We start from the raw sequence: 18,454 nt of genomic DNA on the forward strand, positions 1-18,454 counted from the left end.
TATGACACTTTTTTGACAGAAATCTGTGGTGTGACACAAGACTGACACTTTTTTGACACGAAATACTGTGTTGTGACACATGCATTATTATGACTTTTTTTTTTGACGGAATACTGTCTCATGACAGATACAATACTATGACACTTTTTTGACACAGAACACTGTGTTGTGACACATACAATACTATGGCTTTTTTTTTAAAATTTTACACAGAATACTGTGTTGTGACACATACAATTCTACGACAATTTTTTGACACAGAATACTGTGTTGTGACACATACAATACTATGACACTTTTGTGACACAGAATACTGTGTTGTGACACATACAATACTATGACACTTTTTTGACACAAAATACTGTGTTATGACACATACAATACTATGACAATTTTTAACAGAATACTGTGTTGTGAAACATACAATACTATGACACTTTTTTGACAGAAATCTGTGGTGTGACACATACAAGACTGACACTTTTTTGACACAAAATACTGTGTTTTGACACATACAATACAATGACACTTTTTGACACAGAATACTGTGTTGTGACACATACAATACTATGACATTTTTTGACACACGATACTGTGTTGTGACACATACAATACTATGACATATTTTGGGGAAAAAACAGTTTCTTGACATACAATACTATGACACTTTTTTGACGCAGAATACTGTGTTGTGACACATACAATACTATGACACTTTTTTTATACAAAATACTGTTGTGACACATACAATACAATGACACTTTTTGACACAGAATACTGTGTTGTGACACATACAATACTAAGACAATTTTTTGACACAGAATACTGTGTTGTTACACATACAATACTAAGACAATTTTTTGACACAGAATACTGTGTTGTGACACATACAATACAATGACATTTTTTGACAGAATACTGTGTTGTGACACATACAATACTATGACATTTTATTGACAGAATACTTTGTTGTGACACATACAATACAATAACATTTTTTGAAAAAGAATACTGTTTCTTGACACATACAATACTATGACGTATTTTTGGGGGAAAAAAATACTGTTTCTTTACGCATACAATACTATGACATTTTTTAACAGAATCCTGTGTTGTGACATACAATACTATGACACTTTTTTGACACGAAATACTGTGTTGTGACACATGCAATATTATGACATTTTTTTGACAGAATACTGTCTCATGACAGATACAATACTATGACACTTTTTTGACACAGAACACTGTGTTGTGACACATACAATACTATGGCTTTTTTTTTTTAATTTTACACAGAATACTGTGTTGTGACACACAATTCTACGACAATTTTTTGACACAGAATACTGTGTTGTGACACATACAATACTATGACACATTTGTGACACAGAATACTGTTTTGTGACACATACAATACTATGACACTTTTTTGACACAAAATACTGTGTTATGACACATACAATACTATGACAATTTTTAACAGAATACTGTGTTGTGAAACATACAATACTATGACACTTTTTTGACACAAAATACTGTGTTATGACACATACAATACTATGACAATTTTTAACAGAATACTGTGTTGTGAAACATACAATACTATGACACTTTTTTGACAGAAATCTGTGGTGTGACACAAGACTGACACTTTTTTGACACGAAATACTGTGTTGTGACATGCATTATTATGACTTTTTTTTTGACGGAATACTGTCTCATGACAGATACAATACTATGACACTTTTTTGACACAGAACACTGTGTTGTAACACATACAATACTATGGCTTTTTTTTTTTTTTTTAATTTTACACAGAATACTGTGTTGTGACACATACAATTCTACGACAATTTTTTGACACAAAGTACTGTGTTGTGACACATACAATAATATGACACTTTATGACACAGAATACTGTGTCATGACATACAATACTATGGCTTTTCTTGCACAGAATACTGTGTTGTGACACATACAATATTATGACACTTCTTTGACACAGAATAATGTGTTGTGACATACAATACTGTAACATTTTTGACAGAATACTGTGTTGTGACACATACAATACTATGACACTTTTTTGACACGAAATACTGTTGTGACACATTCAATATTATGACTTTTTTTTTTGACAGAATACTGTCTCATGACAGATACAACACTATGACACTTTTTTGACACAGAACACTGTGTTGTGACACATACAATAATATGGCTTTTTTTTTTTTATTTTACACAGAATACTGTGTTGTGACACATACAATTCTATGACAATTTTTTGACACAGAATACTGTGTTGTGACACATACAATACTGACACGTTTGTGTCACAGAATGCTGTGTTGTGAAACATACAATACTATGACACTTTTTTGACACAAAATACTGTGTTATGACACATACAATACTATGACAATTTTTAACAGAATACTGTGTTGTGAAACATACAATACTATGACACTTTTTTGACACAAAATACTGTGTTTTGACACATACAATACAATGACACTTTTTGACACAGAATACTGTGTTGTGACACATACAATACTAAGACAATTTTTTGACACAGAATACTGTGTTGTGACACATACAATACAATGACATTTTTTGACAGAATACTGTGTTGTGACACATACAATACTATGACATTTTATTGACAGAATACTTTGTTGTGACACATACAATACAATAACATTTTTTGAAAAAGAATACTGTTTCTTGACACATACAATACTATGACGTATTTTTGGGGGAAAAAAATACTGTTTCTTTACGCATACAATACTATGACATTTTTTAACAGAATCCTGTGTTGTGACATACAATACTATGACACTTTTTTGACACGAAATACTGTGTTGTGACACATGCAATATTATGACATTTTTTTGACAGAATACTGTCTCATGACAGATACAATACTATGACACTTTTTTGACACAGAACACTGTGTTGTGACACATACAATACTATGGCTTTTTTTTTTTTAATTTTACACAGAATACTGTGTTGTGACACACAATTCTACGACAATTTTTTGACACAGAATACTGTGTTGTGACACATACAATACTATGACACATTTGTGACACAGAATACTGTTTTGTGACACATACAATACTATGACACTTTTTTGACACAAAATACTGTGTTATGACACATACAATACTATGACAATTTTTAACAGAATACTGTGTTGTGAAACATACAATACTATGACACTTTTTTGACACAAAATACTGTGTTATGACACATACAATACTATGACAATTTTTAACAGAATACTGTGTTGTGAAACATACAATACTATGACACTTTTTTGACAGAAATCTGTGGTGTGACACAAGACTGACACTTTTTTGACACGAAATACTGTGTTGTGACATGCATTATTATGACTTTTTTTTTGACGGAATACTGTCTCATGACAGATACAATACTATGACACTTTTTTGACACAGAACACTGTGTTGTAACACATACAATACTATGGCTTTTTTTTTTTTTTAAATTTTACACAGAATACTGTGTTGTGACACATACAATTCTACGACAATTTTTTGACACAAAGTACTGTGTTGTGACACATACAATAATATGACACTTTATGACACAGAATACTGTGTCATGACATACAATACTATGGCTTTTCTTGCACAGAATACTGTGTTGTGACACATACAATATTATGACACTTCTTTGACACAGAATAATGTGTTGTGACATACAATACTGTAACATTTTTGACAGAATACTGTGTTGTGACACATACAATACTATGACACTTTTTTGACACGAAATACTGTTGTGACACATTCAATATTATGACTTTTTTTTTTGACAGAATACTGTCTCATGACAGATACAACACTATGACACTTTTTTGACACAGAACACTGTGTTGTGACACATACAATAATATGGCTTTTTTTTTTTTATTTTACACAGAATACTGTGTTGTGACACATACAATTCTATGACAATTTTTTGACACAGAATACTGTGTTGTGACACATACAATACTGACACGTTTGTGACACAGAATGCTGTGTTGTGAAACATACAATACTATGACACTTTTTTGACACAAAATACTGTGTTATGACACATACAATACTATGACAATTTTTAACAGAATACTGTGTTGTGAAACATACAATACTATGACACTTTTTTGACACAAAATACTGTGTTTTGACACATACAATACAATGACACTTTTTGACACAGAATACTGTGTTGTGACACATACAATACTGACATTTTTTGACACACGATACTGTGTTGTGACACATACAATACTATGACATATTTTGGGGAAAAAACAGTTTCTTGACATACAATACTATGACACTTTTTTGACGCAGAATACTGTGTTGTGACACATACAATACTATGACACTTTTTTATACAAAATACTGTTGTGACACATACAATACTATGACATTTTATTGACAGAATACTTTGTTGTGACACATACAATACAATAACATTTTTTGAAAAAGAATACTGTTTCTTGACACATACAATACTATGACGTATTTTTGGGAAAAAAAAATACTGTTTCTTTACGCATACAATACTATGACATTTTTTAACAGAATCCTGTGTTGTGACGCATACAATACTATGACACTTTTTTGACACGAAATACTGTGTTGTGACACATGCAATATTATGACATTTTTTTGACAGAATACTGTCTCATGACAGATACAATACTATGACACTTTTTTGACAGAACACTGTGTTGTGACACATACAATACTATGGCTTTTTTTTTTTTTTAATTTTACACAGAATACTGTGTTGTGACACATACAATTCTACGAGAATTTTTTGACACAGAATACTGTGTTGTGACACATACAATACTATGACACATTTGTGACACAGAATACTGTTTTGTGACAAATACAATACTATGACACTTTTTTGACACAAAATACTGTGTTATGACACATACAATACTATGACAATTTTTAACAGAATACTGTGTTGTGAAACATACAATACTATGACACTTTTTTGACACAAAATACTGTGTTATGACACATACAATACTATGACAATTTTTAACAGAATACTGTGTTGTGAAACATACAATACTATGAAACTTTTTTGACAGAAATCTGTGGTGTGACACAAGACTGACACTTTTTTGACACGAAATACTGTGTTGTGACACATGCATTATTATGACTTTTTTTTTGACGGAATACTGTCTCATGACAGATACAATACTATGACACTTTTTTGACACAGAACACTGTGTTGTGACACATACAATACTATGGCTTTTTTTTTTTTTAAATTTTACACAGAATACTGTGTTGTGACACATACAATTCTACGACAATTTTTTGACACAGAATACTGTGTTGTGACACATACAATACTGACATATTTTTTTTGTCACAAAATACTGTGTTGTGACACATACAATACAATGACACTTTTTGACAGAATACTGTGTTGTGACACATACAATACTATGACATTTTATTGACAGAATACTTTGTTGTGACACATACAATACAATAACATTTTTTGAAACAGAATACTGTTTCTTGACACATACAATACTATGACATTTTTTAACAGAATACTGTGTTGTGACACATACAATACTATGACACTTTTTTATACAAAATACTGTTGTGACACATACAATACAATGACACTTTTTGACACAGAATACTGTGTTGTGACACATACAATACTAAGACAATTTTTTGACACAGAATACTGTGTTGTTACACATACAATACTAAGACAATTTTTTGACACAGAATACTGTGTTGTGACACATACAATACAATGACATTTTTTGACAGAATACTGTGTTGTGACACATACAATGCTATGACATTTTATTGACAGAATACTTTGTTGTGACACATACAATACAATAACATTTTTTGAAAAAGAATACTGTTTCTTGACACATACAATACTATGACGTATTTTTGGGGAAAAAAAATACTGTTTCTTTACGCATACAATACTATGACATTTTTTAACAGAATCCTGTGTTGTGACGCATACAATACTATGACACTTTTTTGACACGAAATACTGTGTTGTGACATGCAATATTATGACTTTTTTTTTGACAGAATACTGTCTCATGACAGATACAATACTATGACACTTTTTTGACACAGAACACTGTGTTGTGACACATACAATACTATGGCTTTTTTTTTTATTTTACACAGAATACTGTGTTGTGACACATACAATTCTACGACAATTTTTTGACACAGAATACTGTGTTGTGACACATACAATACTATGACACTTTTGTGACACAGAATACTGTTTTGTGACACATACAATACTATGACACTTTTTTGACACAAAATACTGTGTTATGACACATACAATACTATGACAATTTTTAACAGAATACTGTGTTGTGAAACATACAATACTATGACACTTTTTTGACACAAAATACTGTGTTATGACACATACAATACTATGACAATTTTTAACAGAATACTGTTGTGAAACATACAATACTATGACACTTTTTTGACAGAAATCTGTGGTGTGACACAAGACTGACACTTTTTTGACACAAAATACTGTGTTTTGACACATACAATACAATGACACTTTTTGACACAGAATACTGTGTTGTGACACATACAATACTATGACACTTTTTGACACACGATACTGTGTTGTGACACATACAATACTATGACATATTTTGGGGAAAAAACAGTTTCTTGACATACAATACTATGACAATTTTTTGACGCAGAATACTGTGTTGTGACACATACAATTCTACGACAATTTTTTATACAAAATACTGTGTTGTGACACATACAATACAATGACACTTTTTGACACAGAATACTGTGTTGTTACACATACAATACTAAGACAATTTTTTGACACAGAATACTGTGTTGTGACACATACAATACAATGACACTTTTTGACAGAATACTGTGTTGTGACACATACAATACTATGACATTTTATTGACAGAATACTTTGTTGTGACACATACAATACAATAACATTTTTTGAAACAGAATACTGTTTCTTGACACATACAATACTATGACGTATTTTTGGGGGAAAAAAATACTGTTTCTTTACGCATACAATACTATGACATTTTATAACAGAATCCTGTGTTGTGACGCATACAATACTATGACACTTTTTTGACACGAAATACTGTGTTGTGACACATGCAATATTATGACATTTTTTTGACAGAATACTGTCTCATGACAGATACAATACTATGACACTTTTTTGACACAGAACACTGTGTTGTGACATACAATACTATGGCTTTTTTTATTTTTATTTTACACAGAATACTGTGTTGTGACACATACAATTCTACGACAATTTTTTGACACAGAATACTGTGTTGTGACACATACAATACTATGACACTTTTGTGACACAGAATACTGTTTTGTGACACATACAATACTATGACACTTTTTTGACACAAAATACTGTGTTATGACACATACAATACTATGACAATTTTTAACAGAATACTGTGTTGTGAAACATACAATACTATGACACTTTTTTGACACAAAATACTGTGTTATGACATACAATACTATGACAATTTTTAACAGAATACTGTGTTGTGAAACACAATACTATGACACTTTTTTGACAGAAATCTGTGGTGTGACACAAGACTGACACTTTTTTGACACAAAATACTGTGTTGTGACACATGCATTATTATGACTTTTTTTTTGACGGAATACTGTCTCATGACAGATACAATACTATGACACTTTTTTGACACAGAACACTGTGTTGTGACACATACAATACTATGGCTTTTTTTTTATTTTACACAGAATACTGTGTTGTGACACATACAATTCTACGACAATTTTTTGACACAGAATACTGTGTTGTGACACATACAATACTATGACACTTTTGTGACACAGAATACTGTGTTGTGACACATACAATACTATGACACTTTTTTGACACAAAATACTGTGTTATGACACATACAATACTATGACAATTTTTAACAGAATACTGTGTTGTGAAACATACAATACTATGACACTTTTTTGACAGAAATCTGTGGTGTGACACATACAAGACTGACACTTTTTTGACACAAAATACTGTGTTTTGACACATACAATACAATGACACTTTTTGACACAGAATACTGTGTTGTGACACATACAATACTATGACACTTTTTGACACACGATACTGTGTTGTGACACATACAATACTATGACACTTTTTGACAGAATACTGTGTTGTGACACATACAATACAATAACATTTTTTGAAAAAGAATACTGTTTCTTGACACATACAATACTATGACACTTTTTTGACACAAAATACTGTGTTATGACACATACAATACTATGACAATTTTTAACAGAATACTGTGTTGTGAAACATACAATACTATGACACTTTTTTGACACAAAATACTGTGTTATGACACATACAATACTATGACAATTTTTAACAGAATACTGTGTTGTGAAACATACAACACTATGACACTTTTTTGACAGAAATCTGTGGTGTGACACAAGACTGACACTTTTTTGACACGAAATACTGTGTTGTGACACATGCATTATTATGACTTTTTTTTTGACGGAATACTGTCTCATGACAGATACAATACTATGACACTTTTTTGACACAGAACACTGTGTTGTGACACATACAATACTATGGCTTTTTTTTTTAAATTTTACACAGAATACTGTGTTGTGACACATACAATTCTACGACAATTTTTTGACACAGAATACTGTGTTGTGACACATACAATACTATGACACTTTTGTGACACAGAATACTGTGTTGTGACACATACAATACTATGACACTTTTTTGACACAAAATACTGTGTTATGACACATACAATACTATGACAATTTTTAACAGAATACTGTGTTGTGAAACATACAATACTATGACACTTTTTTGACAGAAATCTGTGGTGTGACACATACAAGACTGACACTTTTTTGACACAAAATACTGTGTTTTGACACATACAATACAATGACACTTTTTGACACAGAATACTGTGTTGTGACACAAACAATACTATGACACTTTTTGACACACGATATTGTGTTGTGACACATACAATACTATGACATATTTTGGGGAAAAAACAGTTTCTTGACATACAATACTGTGACAATTTTTTGACGCGGAATACTGTGTTGTGACACATACAATACTATGACACTTTTTTATACAAAATACTGTGTTGTGACACATACAATACAATGACACTTTTTGACACAGAATACTGTGTTGTTACACATACAATACTAAGACAATTTTTTGACACAGAATACTGTGTTGTGACACATACAATACAATGACACTTTTTTGACACAAAATACTGTGTTATGACACATACAATACTATGACAATTTTTAACAGAATACTATGTTGTGAAACATACAATACTATGACACTTTTTTGACACAAAATACTGTGTTATGACACATACAATACTATGACAATTTTTAACAGAATACTGTGTTGTGAAACATACAATACTATGACACTTTTTGACACAGAATACTGTGTTTTGACACATACAATACAATGACACTTTTTGACACAGAATACTGTGTTGTGACACATACAATACAATGACACTTTTTGACACAGAATACTGTGTTGTGACACACTGTGTTGTGACAGATAACATTTTTGGAATAAAAATACTGTTTCATTGACACATAGAATACTATGACATTTTTTTCACACACAGTACTATGACATTTTGTGATAAATACAATACTGTGTCATGACACATGCTATACTATCACAGTTTTAACCCATACAATACTTTTTGACACATACAATAGTATGACATTTTACACACATACAATACTATGCTGTCACACATACTATACCATGGTAGTTTTTGACACATACAATATTTTATTGTGACACATACTGATTTTTTCACAAAGAAAATACTATTTTGTGACACATATAATCCACAAAATATGTTTTTGACACATGCAATACTATGACAAATTTTAAGATATGACCCATACTACACTCTGAAACATGCTATACTAATACATCAAATATGACACATAATATACTTTGACATATTGTGACACATACTATACTATGACATTTGAAAATTCTATACTATGACATCAATTATGACACATGCTTTTCTATTGTCATTGAGTTGGGTGGTTTCTATGAGGTATTTTCCAGGTTCCACTAGAGGGTGCCAGAGGATCCTTTTCTGGAGGGTTTATTTCCCACAGGTGGTTCGGCCTCCACACCTGTGGAGGATTTGTGATCTTCTCCCCAGTACAATATCTGAAGCTGGCTGCCAGTCCTTTGTCACTTGAGCCTTGTGATAATATCTACGCCCTCCTGTGTTTTCTTTGAATACGCCTGTATCGTAGTGCAACATTAATTTTTTTTTTTTTTTTTTCAAACCAACCTCCTGGATTTTTCTGAGCTCCCCATGATTTCTCCCTGTGGTTTTCATCTCCAGCAATCATTTTTACCATAACAACCAACTTGGAATCTTCCACTACTGGCAGCCCTCTGGATCTGGAAATTATCTCTGTGCAGCCTGTCCACGCTCCAACGGAAAAACCCTCACTCAGTCATATTATTGACTCCATTCCCTCCGGATCTCTTGACATCATCCAGATTCTCTACATTTTCCCAAGTAATCTCTTTCATCATTCTTCCACTCACATATCTGTCATTACAGAGAAACCTGCCTTCGGATTGCCCGGATTCCACACCCCCTCATTCCTCAATAAAACCTTTATGAAACATGCTAAATATGTGTTAATTAATAAAAAATAATTAATTAATATAACAATAAATATGTCGTTAATTATGACAAATGCTATACTATGACATCATTTATGACACATGGTATAGGAAAACATACTATGACACATACTGTACCATGACATCATACATGCTATAGTATGACATTAATTGTGACACCTGCTATACCATGACCTATTATGACACATACTATACAATGACGTATAATGAAACATACTTCATGGTGATATCAGTTATGACCACAGGTGTATGAAGTTGAAATAGAAGTAAAATAAAGCAGAAATTCTTCCATGTTTTTACATCTTACATCGATGCATTTATAACAGATATTTTCACTAACAGGCTCATCTACTTTGCAGTAATGCTGAGTTAATTAAATTCACCCCTTTTAGCGACTGGTTACAAATAGCTGCCAGACAGGACTTCTTCTTTCTTCATTTACTTTATACATCTCTGAATATAACACATGCTTTACAATGAAATCAGTTATTAACCATACTATACTATGACATCAATTATGACTTTTAGTATATTATTACATCAAGTATTGCAAATACTTGATGTAATAGTATAGTTCTTGGGGTTTTTTTGTTTTGTTTTTTTACATCAATTAGTATACATACTATACTATGCAATATTATGACACATGCTATAATACAGTAAATTAAGATTTAAATTGCTTTTTAAGTTTAAATTGTAAACAATAACCATTTTTGACTCACTTGATTCATTTGTTCCTGAAAATAAAATTGAATAAATATAATAAACAGCAATAAACTCAAACTGATGAGCAACAATAACTTAGGAGCACAATAAACCACTTGACCTTCAAAACAAATTCATAAAAAAAAAAAAATGTTTGTTTTTTTTCTCAATAAAATGAGGAAGTCAATAGCTCAAATGAGAAAATGACAGTTTCATTGCCAGGTGTCCATACTTGACATGATGCCCAGATTTAACAATGATTTTACAATGAGTACGTTTTGCCGTGCACAGCTTTTCGAAGCGGGGTCTGAATTATGATACTGATACTCTCAGCTCCTGCTCAATGTTCAGCTGGGATCTGTACTTGGTTTTCAGTGCAGCTGATAAGATGTTGCAAAAAGGAAAAGAATTCCCATAGCCTTCTCCCCTAAGAGTGGATACTGCCTTTCCACACTCAGCCAGAATTCACTGTGGTACTGAAAGGATCTCTTACCCAGTCATACTGGGAAGTGATTTCAGGGAAGTACATTTTAATGAATCCCATCAATAATGGAATATGCTGTTTAATCTGTGGAATCACTGGGGTGGCATCATAGTCTGTGGTGTCAACAAATTCATGTAGTTTCTCAAACGCATCAGTATTTCCTTCATCAAGTCGCCTGGCCAACATTGCAAGCTTTCAGGTGAAACAGCTGATCTTGTCTGTGACCTGTGGGAGGTGTTTATCATTCCCTTGAAGCTGTAAATTGACTTCATTTAGCTTTCCAAATATGTCACTCAGGTAGGCCAGTTTTGCCACAAAGTTCTCATCTCTAAATCTTTTTGTAACTTCATCCTTGTGCACCTGCTTCAAAACATTCTTATCTCCTCTCTGAGCTTAAAAACCCAGGACAAGACATTTCCCCTTGACAGCCACGTTGCTTTATTGTGAAACAGCACAGCTTGATGTTCAGCTCCCATCTCTGCACAGATGGCAGAGAAGACTCTTGTTTTTAGTGGTCTGGTCTTTATAAAATTACCCACACCTATAATGTCAGTCATAACCTCAATTAACTCAGAGGAACAGTCATGGATTCCTTTCCACTCCCCAGGGTCGAGGAATGTATAGACAATACTGGTGCTGCCACATATGTCAGCAAACTAGACCTACTAAAAGGATATTGGCAGGTTCCTTTAACGGACAGTGCCTCTGATATATCTGCTTTCTTGTAATACACAGTTATGGCTTTTGGGATGTGCAGTGCACCTGCAACCTTTCAGAGGTTGGTTAACAAAGTGCTTTCTGGTCTGCCTGACTGTTCAGCATACTTGGATGACCTTGCTGTGTTCACTGACACTTGGTCTGCCCATCAACAATCTTAAAGAGATGTGTTTGACCGCTTAGCTCAGGCATCCCTCACGTTGAGTCTTGCTAAATGTGAGTTAGCCCAGGCCACTGTTACATACCTTGGATGACAAATCAGTCGTGGACAGGTGCGTCCTCTTGAGAGCAAGATCAATGCTATTGTGGAGTATCCAGCTCCTGCAAATTTGCGAATCGGATACTGCAAATTGGAAGCGAACTTCAGCCTCATTACCATGACTCAAAATTAAATATACTTTATACATATTTGATATCAATATGACATGTGTTGTCCAATGACATCAATTATGACACAAAATATACTGTCATATGACATATGCTATCCAGTGACATCAATTATGACATACTCTATTCTAGGACATATTATTACACATACTATGACATCAATTATGACACATAATATACTGTCATATGACATATTGTTGTGAAATATTCTATGCTATTGATGCTACAGAGAAGACAATAGCCGATGATGGCAAAGAGACTACATTTATTACAGACTGACATAGATTCAAAATGGACAAGGGGAAGGCCTCTCTTCAGATAAAGCCAGTTGCTTATAGACAGCTCATCCCTGCAGCAACACTTCGTTACATGGCATGTCACACACACTGTACTATGACATCAATTATGACACACAATATACTGTCATATGACATATGCTATCCATTGACATCAATTATGACACACTCTATACGATGACATATTACACACACTATGACATCAAATATGAAACATACTGTCATATGACATATGCTATCCAATGACATCAATTATGACACACTATACGGTGACATATTATTACACATACTATGACATCAAATATGACGTATAACATACTGTCATATATAGACAAATTCTTTACTCACAGATATTATGAAACAGACCATACTATGTCATACATTACATTGACAACAAACTGTACACATACTATGACATCAAATGACAAACTATGAATTTACATAGGTTCTTTAAAATGTAGTATTATGACACATGCTGTACTATGACATCATTTGTTAGTACATAGGTACATATTTGCATACATAAGTACATAAATACATATGCATATATGGTATATGCACATACATACATTTGAACATTCTTGTGTACATAAGTACATGCATGCATAGACAGACCTTTGGAACCACAAGCAAACCTGCAGTCTGATTGTGAAATGCTCTGTTTGGAATATACATTGAGCTATGAGATCTTTGATATTAAATGGAGCTTGGTCATGTGTGAGGTGACAAATTTAAATTATATCCTAGATTTAATAGGAAGCCAGTGAAGTACCCAAGCTGCAGCAGTTTGGATCAGCTGGAGACTTTTTATTGCATTTTTGGGACAGCCCATAAATAAGGAAATATAGTTGTCCTATTTTGGGGTAACAAAAGTATGACTTAGTTTTTCTGCATCACACAAATTTTTGCAATATTATGCAAGTGGAAGAAGGCAGTTCTAGAAATGTGTTTTAAATGCAAGCCGAAGACAAATCCTGGTCAAGAATAAATCAAGGTTCCTCACAGTAGTTCTGAGAGCCAAATTAATCTAGATTTATTACATAGTTGTTACAATTAAGGGTTGTGCAAAAGCTGGAGCCTATCCCAATAATCCTGGACAAAAAGTCTCTGGAAGATGTTTTTGCAAGTTTCAATGGGTATTGGAGGTTAAGTGCATGGGTCATTCCAAGGAGTAAGCAGCAGGCTTTTGCAAGATCTCCAATACTGGTAAGGACTGGGATTCCCTCGAAGTTGATGCCTTCAGCATCTGGTGCATGGCAAACATGCATCTTCAACAGATGGATCTTTTAGTCCTCATGCACAATGGTCTCTACTGTTCCCTTTATGACACAAAAAAATATAAAACAAAATGACAAAAATTCTAAATGGTTGAATAAAGACTTCCAATGACTACCAGACTGGTGCAATCTACTTACTTGGTAGTCAGAAATCAGCTCTTGTCCACTTTCTCCCATGTATTCAATGAGGCATCTCAAGGTAACCTCTCTTTTCCTCAAGGAAGAAACACTTAGATCCTGCAGTGATTATAGATAATAAATACCCAAACAAACATATAAAAAGAACAAATTGAAAGAATGGAGTTTCAGCATTTTTGCCTCATACTGGAAGCACACGTTTTCAGGTACAAAACCTAAAAATGGACTGAATATCTGAAGTGGATTCTTTACATCTTAAGTGTTTATATGAACTAAATTTGCTTTACTGCCGGATAAATTAAAGGTCAGACGGACCAAAAACTTTTGGTCAAACTGCTGCATGCCATTTCCACAGACCAGTCAATTATTCAGATGTGTAAAGGCTTTTTATGCCATGTTTTTAACCATCCTCTAAACTGTGCAATTTGAAATTGGAAGCCCAAATGATGTCTTTAAATTTTTAATTTTATGTTTTCTGATTAAATGGGACCCCTTCTCATTGAACAGTTCCTGAATCTTTGGAGTGTACTTATCTAGGTTGGGCATAAATGTTGATTCCAGCGGAACAGCTGTGCATCTTAGGAACTCTGCATTTATCTGGTAAACAACAAAAGCTGTTAATGGGGGTTTTAGAGGGTAGAAATACTGGCAACGTTGTTATCTCATGCAATCAAATATTTTATAATGTAGAAACAATGGAAAATTGTGGGTCTTTTGTACACATGCAAATTGAATCTGACATCTTAAAGCTAAATTGTGGTGACCCATGTTCATTAGATACAAATCACATGCACAGTAACATTACGTTACCTTAGATAAAATTATTTACCTGGAGTGGGTCAAACAGAGCAGGCCATCGTTCTTTAAACTCTGCCACATTTGGGGACTTCTTGTTCTTCTGCCACTTCTCGTCTCCTCCAGCTATACGTCTGAGTATTATGTAATTGATGGTTGTGACACAGTCCTGTTTTTGTGCTGGCTGTGATTAGATCAAGTCTCAGTTTTTCAGGAGTGTCATTTGTTTCTCCAGGTGGATGTGAAGGCAGGTAATTTACCTCTGTCCTCTTTGGTTTCTTGACATTTTTTGCAACTTTTCTTTCATCCTCTGGCTTGTGTTTAAGCGAGTTTATCAGGAGTTCAGGGCTTCCCAGTGCTTTACGTTTGGTCCGGTAGTTTCCACATTTGTATTTAAGTTTTTGCAGCCACCCATAAATTCCATTAAAAGATCCAGGCTCCTTTAAGCAGGGGTGCTTGTCAACTAATGCCTGTGCTACTTCACATCTTTGGGCATTATTGGGGAAAGCTGTGTAAGAAAACATAACCTTTGCCAGGCGCTCCACGATGACAGATTTGACACTTGGGGATGTGAGTCGGGTGCCTTCTCTCAAGTAGATCTCATTGCCTTGTCTTAAAGCCAATTCAGTATTGTGTGAGAACTTTGGAATGGGAAACACTGCTGGCCATGGGTTCTGCCTTTCAGAAGGGGATGGAAAACATGCTTATGATTCTCAGCACTTCAGAAAGATGTGATGCTTTAATGTCACCATGTGCTTTCTTACAACAATATAGTTTGACAGAGGACACACATCACTTGGAGTCTGTTGTTCAACAAGAGTCGTGTGAACAGTTTCCTACTGTTAGCACTGTAGGTGTGAAACAATAGGCAAAGTGATGGCAAAATTATGTAAAATATTCTAAATATAGTGTTTAAAGGCAGAGGTCTTACTGGGGGGCCTTTGTGCCCCAACTGACAGGATGACTCTCTTTTTCTGACATACTTTAACAATTGATAAGCATCTCCCATATCCACTCCCTGAATATACCTGACTACCCCCCAATGAACATAATGAATAATTTGTCACAACAGCAAAATGTCTTGCAAAAATTTTGTTAATCTTTCTACTTTGGGGACTCACCTAATGTGCACAGGAATTACGCACAGCTTTGTAGGATAAGGCATGTTTCCACTCCCAGGCTTTGTCTTCTGAAAATAAGAATGAAACCAAATAAAATTGAGTAATTAGACACACACACTCACAAATCATAATTCAATCTTGCAATGAGGGATACCCTTTTTTTCTGTTTTGTTAGGCTGTGAGACTTGTTGTAGCAGATGTACAGTCTTAAATAATTCAGGTGTACACCTCAAATAAAATGTGTAATACTTGTGACAGACTAGTAGCTCTCTGAAGGAGACAATACTATGCAAGCAAATCAAAGTCTCAGTGAGTCCAAAGTCATCCTCCCTCGTAGCAAGCCGGTTGGGCTGAGCTTCATCTGGCTTTGAAGAGCTGGATTTCCAATAAATCAGCCAGATATTATGGCACAGTTATACAGAATATGCATTTTTATGTGTCTTCATGTTAGGAAAAACATCATAGAAGTCCTTTTTTTAACAAACACACCCAAAACTACAATATCTTTCATTTTTGTAAGAATATGGTATAAAAGAATTTGGAGTGAAATTAGTTTATGACTTTAGGTTAAGTTTTTTTTTTCTGTAATGATTTCAGTTATTAACTTCGCACCGAAACATTGTGTTTCCTTTGTTTTGGTAACGGCTAAAGTTAGTTCAGCTTTCATTCAGTTTTAAGCTACAAACTCCCCCACTCCGTCCTATCAATTCTCTGGAAGAATGCACATAGTTAGATGGTGTACAGGCAGTGACTGCTTTCCATTACTCAGACCATGACAATGTAGAATAATCAAAGATAAAATCAAACCTAAAAAGAACTCCTTTGTCCTTTCTGAATGTTAATTCATCTTGTCAGCTGGCTTGTGTGAACTCTTGCAGGTTCCTTTTCACTGATACGAGTGTCTGTCCTTCAGTGAGTGTTTTTCTTAACAAAGTCTAAAAAAAAATCTAGTGAGTCTGCATCGGGTAACAAGTTCCCATCTATAAATATGGGACATTGGATGAGATTTCTGTCCCTGCTTGGTGAGGAACTATCTTTTTGCACCTAAAGGGAGGTGGCTGTGAGGTTTTAAAATTTCTTGTGAGGTAAAGGAGCATTAAATTTACCTCTACATCACTAAAAACAACACCTGCTTTTAGCCTGCAGGGGTAGAGTCATTTGTGACCCACAGAATCTGGATTTTACATGTAGTACTTCGCTAGTTTTTACTGTCAGTATTTTTACTGTGCTAGGGGTTTGTCTGCTGCAGATGTTTTCTAGATGTTTTAAAAAGTTGAAATAAGTTGCACAAACATTAAACAGGATCTGTTTCATTGAGTTCTAGTAGCCTTTCCATAAAATAAACTTGTAGAATGAGGAATAGAAACTGATTTATATCCTCCTGACTACCAGTAGTTCAATTTGTCCTCTGTGGAGGACCTTTGTAAACCGAAATGTTTTCATCTCCCTGAATGCTACTGAACTAACACCTTCTGGTCTTTAAAGAGGACATTTAGTGCTTTTAAATGGTACCTCATTTGTGGGGTTGGGGCTTTGTGAACTTTTTTTTCTCTCTTCAAGAAAAATGGCCTCCATTGCAACAAGCATGTTTTATGGGAAGAGCAAAAGTGCATAATACTTTTCTTTGTGCTGATTATTACTTGAAATTTTGTGGTTATATTTTCATTG

Source organism: Telmatherina bonti, assembly GCF_933228915.1.
Source record: "Telmatherina bonti genome assembly, chromosome: 16".
Classification (NCBI taxonomy): domain Eukaryota; kingdom Metazoa; phylum Chordata; class Actinopteri; order Atheriniformes; family Telmatherinidae; genus Telmatherina; species Telmatherina bonti.